General features: G+C 37.0%; 1 pseudogene; it reads left to right on the forward strand.

Annotated features, from left to right (window-relative positions):
* Positions 1–227: 227 nt before the first annotated feature.
* Positions 228–6476, forward strand: LOC105112045 (uncharacterized; annotated as a pseudogene).
* The last annotated feature ends 1510 nt before the right edge of the window (positions 6477–7986 follow it).

Here is a 7986-nt window from a genome sequence, read left to right on the forward strand (position 1 = left end):
GTTCCTCATCTAAGTTAAAGGAAAACCTGAAACAAACAACAAGCATGTATCATCCATATGGCATTTTGCATCTATTTGTGCATTTTATTCATTTTACTTGAATTCATTCAGGTTGAAATATAGGTCCCCTAAACCATAAAATTCATTACACTCGACTACGAAGAAAGATAATGGAGAACGAAGAAAGAGCACATCTAGAGGCTCACTATCAAAGGGAGTTGAAGAGCATGAAAAATGATATCGCACGACTTATAAGTCTACTCGAGCAGACCCTGGTATCCAAGTCTGGAGAGGATACCTCTACTCAGCCAGTAGTTACAACTCTATTTGTATCTACGCCAATAGCTCCTTTTGTATTCACTTCTCAAAATTTAGGGGCAAATCCTTCTTCATTTGAACAGCAGTTCACTGCCAATGTTCCACCAACACAAGTGCCGATTATAAACTTGACAACTGATGACTCATATAAAATGAGATACTCTAAACATATTGATTATGATAAATTGACAACTCTAGAAGAAAGATTGAGAGTAGTTGAAGGGGCAGACTTATATGATCCTGTTCATGCTGCAGAGATGTGTTTAGTCCCAAATTTAGCTGTACCTAAAGAATTTAGGGTACCAGAATTTATCAAGTATACGGGAACTGAATGCCCAGTCACTCATCTTAAATCTAATTGCAATAAGATGGCAGAAGTGGTGAACGATGAGAAACTTCTTATCCATTTCTTTCAAGACAGTCTTTCTGGATCAGCACTAAGCTAGTATACAAGGCTAGATAATACAAAGATCAGAAAGTGGAAAGATTTGGTCAAAGCTTTTGTGGAGTAGTATAAATTCAACATGGAGGTAGCCCCGGACAGATCAAGCTTGTTAGTCATGGAGAAGGGCAACAAAGAGACTGTAAGAGAATACACTTTGAGATGGCGTGAAAAAGCATCTCATGTGCAACCCCCTTTGTTAGAAAATGAAATGGTTACTCTATTTTCCAACACTTTTAAATCTCCTTACTTTGAACACCTAGTGGGTAGTTCAGCTCAGCATTTCTATGATGCTGTAACTATTGTTGAGAGGATAGAACAAGCAATAAGAATGGGGAGAATGTTAGAGCCTACAGAGAAGAAAGGCTTTACTAGGAAAAAAAAGGATTCCAAGGTGAACAATGTGGAAGGAAAGTACAAGGGTAAGAAGAAAAATTACCATCATTATAACTTCCAAATACCTACCTAATAAGTTGCAAGTGTAAACTTCACTAAACCTTTCCCTAGCAACCAACAAAACCAACCAAATGACCAACAAAGTAACCAGATTGTTAATCCTCCAAGAAGGAATTTTCAAAGAATCCAAGAACGATTGCCACCATTATCACTCCCCTTGGGAGAAATGTATTCGAAGTTGTTGAGTATTGGGCAAGTGGCCCCTGTTCCCTTAACCCCACTACAACCTCCATACCCAAATTGGTATAAGCCTGATATGACATGTGAGTATCATGCTGGCATTGTTGGGCATAACATTGAAAGTTGTAATGCATTTAAAAACAAGCTTCTGCAATGTGAATTCCAACCCTTTACCCAATCATGCTACAAGCAGTGGAGGGGTGAATGTTGTAGGAGTAGAGGGTAAGAAGGAAAGAACTTTGAAGGTTTCCATGGAAAAACTATATGGTATGATGGTACAGTCTGGATATTTATCCAAGTTTGAACCAGTAATGAATGGAAATAATTACTGTAAGTTTCATGATAAGGTGGGACATCACATTGATGATTGCGAAGAATTTCACCAAGAAGTGAAAAGGATGCTGATTTTCGGCATGATACGGATAGAAAGTGAAGAAGAAAGTAGTGAAGTTGGGATGATAGGCCGTCAAGAGAAAAAGAAAAGAGGTTTGTAGACTCCAACCAACTGTGGGTGGTCCACCAAAACTAATCCTAACCATGCCTGTATGCACTAATAATGGAAGTTAGGGCACAATGCCTTACAATTATGGGTATGCTTTCAATATTAAAAATCATACTCCAATCTTCCATATTGAAATCGGTGGTTTAACTCGAAGTGGTCGGTGTTTTACACTAGAAGAATTAGAGAGGCAGAGGAAAGCTAAAGGAAAAGAAACAGTTGATGCTTTTAAAGATATGGAAGTGAACAAACCTATAAGTGAAGAGGAGTCTAATGAATTTCTGAAGTTGATGAAGTATAGTGAGTATAGTATGGTAGATCAGTTGAAGAAAACTCCTGTTAGAATCTCTTTAATGTCACTTATCTTGAGTTCTGAGTTACACTGTAAAGCATTGCAAAAGGTGTTGAATGAAGCATATGTGCCACAAGATATTACTCAGGATACAATGGAGCATTTGGTGGGAAGAATTCAAGCCTCCAATTACTTATACTTCACTGAAGATGAGCTAGACCTGAAAAGGACGGGGCATAACAAGCCCTTGTATATCACTGTGAAATATAAGGACTGTCTAATCGGCAAAGTGCTTGTGGATAATGGTTCAGCTTTGAATGTGCTACCAAGGCATATGCTAGATGAGATGCCAATTGATGCTACTCATATGAGGCCAAGTACTATGACAGCTAGAGCATATGATGGTTCCCCTAGACAGGTGATAGGGACCATTGACATTGAATTGTTTGTAGGGCCTCAGATGTTTTTGATAACCCTACAAGTGATGGATATCCATCCTTCGTATAGCATGTTATTAGGAAGGCCATGGATACACGCCTCTAGGGCTGTGACATCATCTCTACACTAATGTCTAAAGTACATTATCAATGGTACTCTAGTGAAAGTTAAGGCTGAAGAAACCTTGTCCATGATAAGGAATGTGGCGGTCCCTTATATTGAAGCAGAAGATTGCAAAGATGGAAATCTCCATGCCTTCGAGATTGTGAACACCGAATGGGTACCGGAGAATACGGTGTTGAGAAGACTAGTTATTTCTGATACTGCTAGAATGATAGCTAAATGCTTTTTGAAACATGGGCTACCATTCCAGAATGATCCAATTGCTGGAAATCTTAAAAGAGTCAACATGATGAAAATTAAGGTTGTTGATTAGAGGTTTGGGCCTGGCTTTAAGCCTAAGAAAGACGATCACAAGAGAGCTGCTAGGATAAAGCGAGAAAGAAGGTTGGCTAGAATAGAAGGAAGAAAGCCAGAGGAAGAAGACATTGTAATCCCACCTATCCATGTTTCTTTTCCAAAGTCAGCATATGTGATGAAACCTGAAAACATGATGGAAGTCTTGGGAGAGAAACTTCTGTCATGGATATCAACAATGTAGAGGAAGGTGAAGGAAAAGGCTGGAACTGTGATGATGAGCAAAAAACAACAAAAGAAGATGAATTGTTACCTTAGTTAACTGTCCATTCTTTAGAAGAGGCTCCAACAAGCGCTTTTGTGCGAAAGCTTTCAGTTGAAGAAGTATTCCAGAATTGGGAGATTGAAGAAGCCCTAGTTGTTTTCAAGAAGTAATGATTAAACGTCTACTTATATTTGCTTTTATGTGCTCTGTGTGCTTTGCATTGTAGTTTGCTTTGTGTTTTTATACCTAGTTGGAAATCTTGGCTCAAGATGACAACATAAGGTCTTTTTATAATTGTTGAGCCAACTTTTAAAATATTATTGAGATCAAGCATTTTCATCAGCATTTATTATCTTCTTTTTGTTTTGTTCGGCTACAAGATATGCATTCACACTAAAAACACCTTTTGCTTTCAGGAATTTTGAAAGTGAATCCTCTATAAATCCACAAACATATTGCATTAAAAATGAATGGCCAAACTTTGATAAGGATGAGATTGCAATGGATGAAGAGGAATGGAATGAAGAGTTTGCTAGACGGGTAGAATAGTTGGAGCATGCTTGGAAACCTGCAAAGGAAGAATTAGAGGTGATAAATGTAGGCACTAAGCAAGATAAAAGAGAGCTAAAGATTGGAACTTTGATTACTACAGAAGAAAGATGCAATTTAACCTCATTACTACAAGACTTTATCAATGTGTTTGGCTGGTCTTATGCAGATATGCCTGGTTTAGACATTGATATTGTAGTACATAGATTACCTTTGATAGAAGGATGTAAACCTGTTAAGCAGAAATTAAAAAGAACTCGCCTAGATATTGTGCTCAAGGTCAAGGCAGAGATAGAGAAGCAGTGGGATGTCGGTTTTCTAGAAGTTATTAAATACCCTCAATGGGTATCTAATATAGTGGTAGTCCCAAAAAAGGATGACAAAATCAGAGTATGTGTAGATTTCAGGGATCTAAACAAAGCTAGTCCCAAAGATGATTTTCCTTTACCTCACATAGACGTCCTAGTAGACAACGCAGCTATGAGTTCAACTTACTCCTTCATGGATGGATTCTCCTGTTATAACCAGATTAAAATGGCTGAAGAAGATAAAGAGAAGACCATTTTTGTCACACCATGGGGAACATTTTGCTACAAAGTGATACCATTCGGGTTAAAGAATGCTGGAGCCACATATCAAAGGGCAATGGTGACACTTTTCCATGATATGATACATAAAGAGATTGAAGTGTATGTTGATGATATGATTGCCAAGTCTAAAAATGAAGAAGATCATGTTCAGGTTCTAAGAAAATTATTTGAAAGACTAAGGAAGTATCAGTTGAAGCCGAATCCTTCAAAATGCTCGTTTGGGGTAAAGTCTGGAAAGTTGCTAGGATTTGTGATAAGGAATAAAGGAATAGAGGTCAATCCTGATAAAGTGAAAGCAATTCAAGCTATGACAGTTCCTAAGATCGAGAAAGAAGTAAGAGGCTTCTTAAGATGTTTGAATTACATCGCTCGATTCATATCTCAGTTAACAACAACATATGAGCCAATTTTTTGATTACTTCAAAAAAAGAACCCTGGTACATGGGAAAAAGATTGTCAAGAGGCTTTTGATAAAATAAAGCAATACTTACAGAATCCACCTTTGCTAGTACCAGTTGTGCCTGGAAGACCTTTGATCTTGTATTTGACAGAACTGAGGTAGCAATGGGTTGTGTATTGGGACAACATGATAAATCTGGAAGAAAGGAGCAAGCTATCTATTATCTGAGTAAGAAGTTTACCGATTGTGAATCCAGATATACTATGACTGAGAAGTTATATTGTGCTCTTGTATGGAGTACGAAGCGTCTTCGACAATATATGTTGTATTATACCACCTGGCTGATCTAAAAAATGGATACTCTTAAATACATCTTTGAGAAACCCTACTTGTCAAGCCGAATAACAAGATGGCAAGTAATGTTGGCTGAGTATGACATTGTATAAAAGCAAGAAAATCTGTAAAAGGAAGTGTAATTGCTTATCATCTAGCAGATAATGCTATCAAAGATTATGAGCCTTTGAAATTTGACTTCCCAAATGACGATGTGTTGATAGTAGAAGAAGACAAAGAGAAGAATGATTGGTGGATCATGTATTTTGATGGGGCAGTGAATGTTTCTGGTAATGGAGCAGGCGTTGTGATAATCTCACCTAACAAAAAGTAATATCCTGTCTCAGTCAAACTACAATTTGAATGCACTAACAATACTGTTGAATATAAAGCTTGTATCCTTGGATTAGAAGCTGCTTTGGAGATGCAAATAAAGAAGCTTGGTGTCTATGGGGATTCAGTGTTAATAATCTGTCAAGTGAAAGGCGAATGGCAAACCAAGGAAGAAAAACTGATACCATATCAACAATATCTCTCGAAACTGACTGAGGGTTTTGATGAGATAGATTTTACCTATATGGGAAGAGATAAAAACCAGTTTGCTACTGATGCTTTGGCAACCTTAGCTTTTATGGCCAAAACTGATTACGGAATCAGGGTATAACCAATTTGCATTGAGATTAGAAATTTTCCAGCTCGTTGTTGTTCAATTGAAGGAGAAATAGATGGGAACCCATGGTTTTATGACATCAAGCAGTTTATCTAATATCAAGAGTATCCCTTGGGGGCATCTAAAGCAGATATGAAGACCTTGAGAAGGTTAGCTCTGGAATTTTACCTGGATGGAGAAATTCTATATAAAAGGTCATTCAATGGAAATTTACTAAGATGTCTAGATGAAATCGAAGCTAAGGTAGCATTGCAAGAAATTCATGAAGGAATTTGTGCAACTCATACAAGTGGGCATATGATGGCTAGACAATTACAACGATCTGGGTATTTCTGGATGATCATGGAGAAAAATTGCATTGATTATGTCAGGAAATGTCATAAATGTCAAGTATATAGTGATAAGATAAATGCACCTTCAGCTCCTATATTTAATATGACATCATCATGGCCATTTGCAATGTGGGGAATAGATGTGATTGGGCCAATCAACCCAAGGGCCAGCAATAAGCATCAATTTATCTGAGTAGCAATTGATTACTTCACAAAGTGGGTAGAGGCTAGCTCTTATACCCATGTAACTCAAAAGGTGGTCAAGAGTTTCATTAAGAAAGATTTGATCTGCTAGTACGGTTCACCGGAGAAGATAGTGACCGACAATGCCCAGAATTTTAATGGAAAAATGATCACAGAATTGTGCATGAAGTGGAAAATTAAACATTCAAACTCATCTCCCTACAAACCAAAGATGAATGGTGCTATCGAAGCTGCAAACAAGAATATCAAAAAGATTATCTAGAAGATGGTAGTCACTTACAAGGATTGGCATGAGATGCTTCCCTTTGCTCTACATGCATATCGCACAGCAGCAAGAACATCTACTGGAGCTACACCTTACTCACTAGTATTTGGGATGGAGGCGGTGATGCCTTTGGAAGTAGAAATTCCATCTTTGAGAGTACTAATAGAATCTGAACTAGAAGAAGCTGAATGGGCTAAAGTGAGATATGAGCAGCTAAACATGATAAGTGAGAAGAGGTTGGCTGTAATTTGTCATCACCAGTTATACCAAAGAAGGATGGCCAAAGCATATGACCGAAAAGTCCGACCAAGAGAATTCAAAAAAGGGGATCTTATACTAAAAAAAATCTTACCACTACCAAGTGAAGACCGAAGCAAGTGGGCAACAAACTATGAAGGCCCATATGTAGTGAAGAAAGCATTCTCCAGAGGGGCTCTATTACTAACTAGGATGGATGGAGATGATTTACCTAGGCCTATGAACTCTGATTCTGTGAAAAAGTATTATGTATGATGTGTTTCATCCAATCAAAATCAATTAAATGAAGTTTTGGCCAGGAAATTCTCTTTGCATATACCTCACCAAAAAGCCTATGCATATCTCAATGGCTCAATAATTTGATCTTTCAAACTTTTTTACAAGAGAACCCATTCTTCTTAAATGAGGTTTTAAAAGAATTGATTTTGTTTATGATTTCAATGAAATAAATCAATGATTTGTTTAGGATAATGTTCAAAGCAATTCCCTTGAAAGAGATGACCATACAAGTCAAAAACATACAATTGGAACAATTATCACTTAAATTATGTCTTGGACTTACATTTTATCAGCATGAATAATGGTTGGTAGTATATTAGCTTGTCATGGACTCACAAAACATGGTATCTTATAAATCCAAAGCATTACGCTGGATGTGGACAAAGTTTATTGATTTTAACTGATCTTACTTGAAATGAGGAAATGCCATATTTGATATTCCTTCACTTTCTTTTAAAATTATCCTTTGCAGTCCCAATTTGAGTCGAGTCTATTTAAAGCTTTTTCTTTCATAAGAACCTTAACTAAGATCACACCCTACACTGGGGGCAAAAAGAAAGAAATGATCATGGAAATCATCTTGAAGACATATGAGCTTATGAAGTCTGACAACAAGGAATTCAACAAAAAATTCCAAATTGAGAGAATTCCCAACAAATAGAAAAAAATTCATAATTTGGAATATTTAGTATCATTTTGTTGTCAAGATAGCAAAAGAAAAGATGAAGATAAGATAACAGTGATCTATAGTTTTCAAACCCTTAAATACTTTTTTTTTTAGCTTATGAAATCCTCTTTC

Source organism: Populus euphratica, unplaced genomic scaffold, assembly GCF_000495115.2.
Source record: "Populus euphratica unplaced genomic scaffold, PopEup_1.0 scaffold343.1, whole genome shotgun sequence".
In the NCBI taxonomy this organism is placed as follows: domain Eukaryota; kingdom Viridiplantae; phylum Streptophyta; class Magnoliopsida; order Malpighiales; family Salicaceae; genus Populus; species Populus euphratica.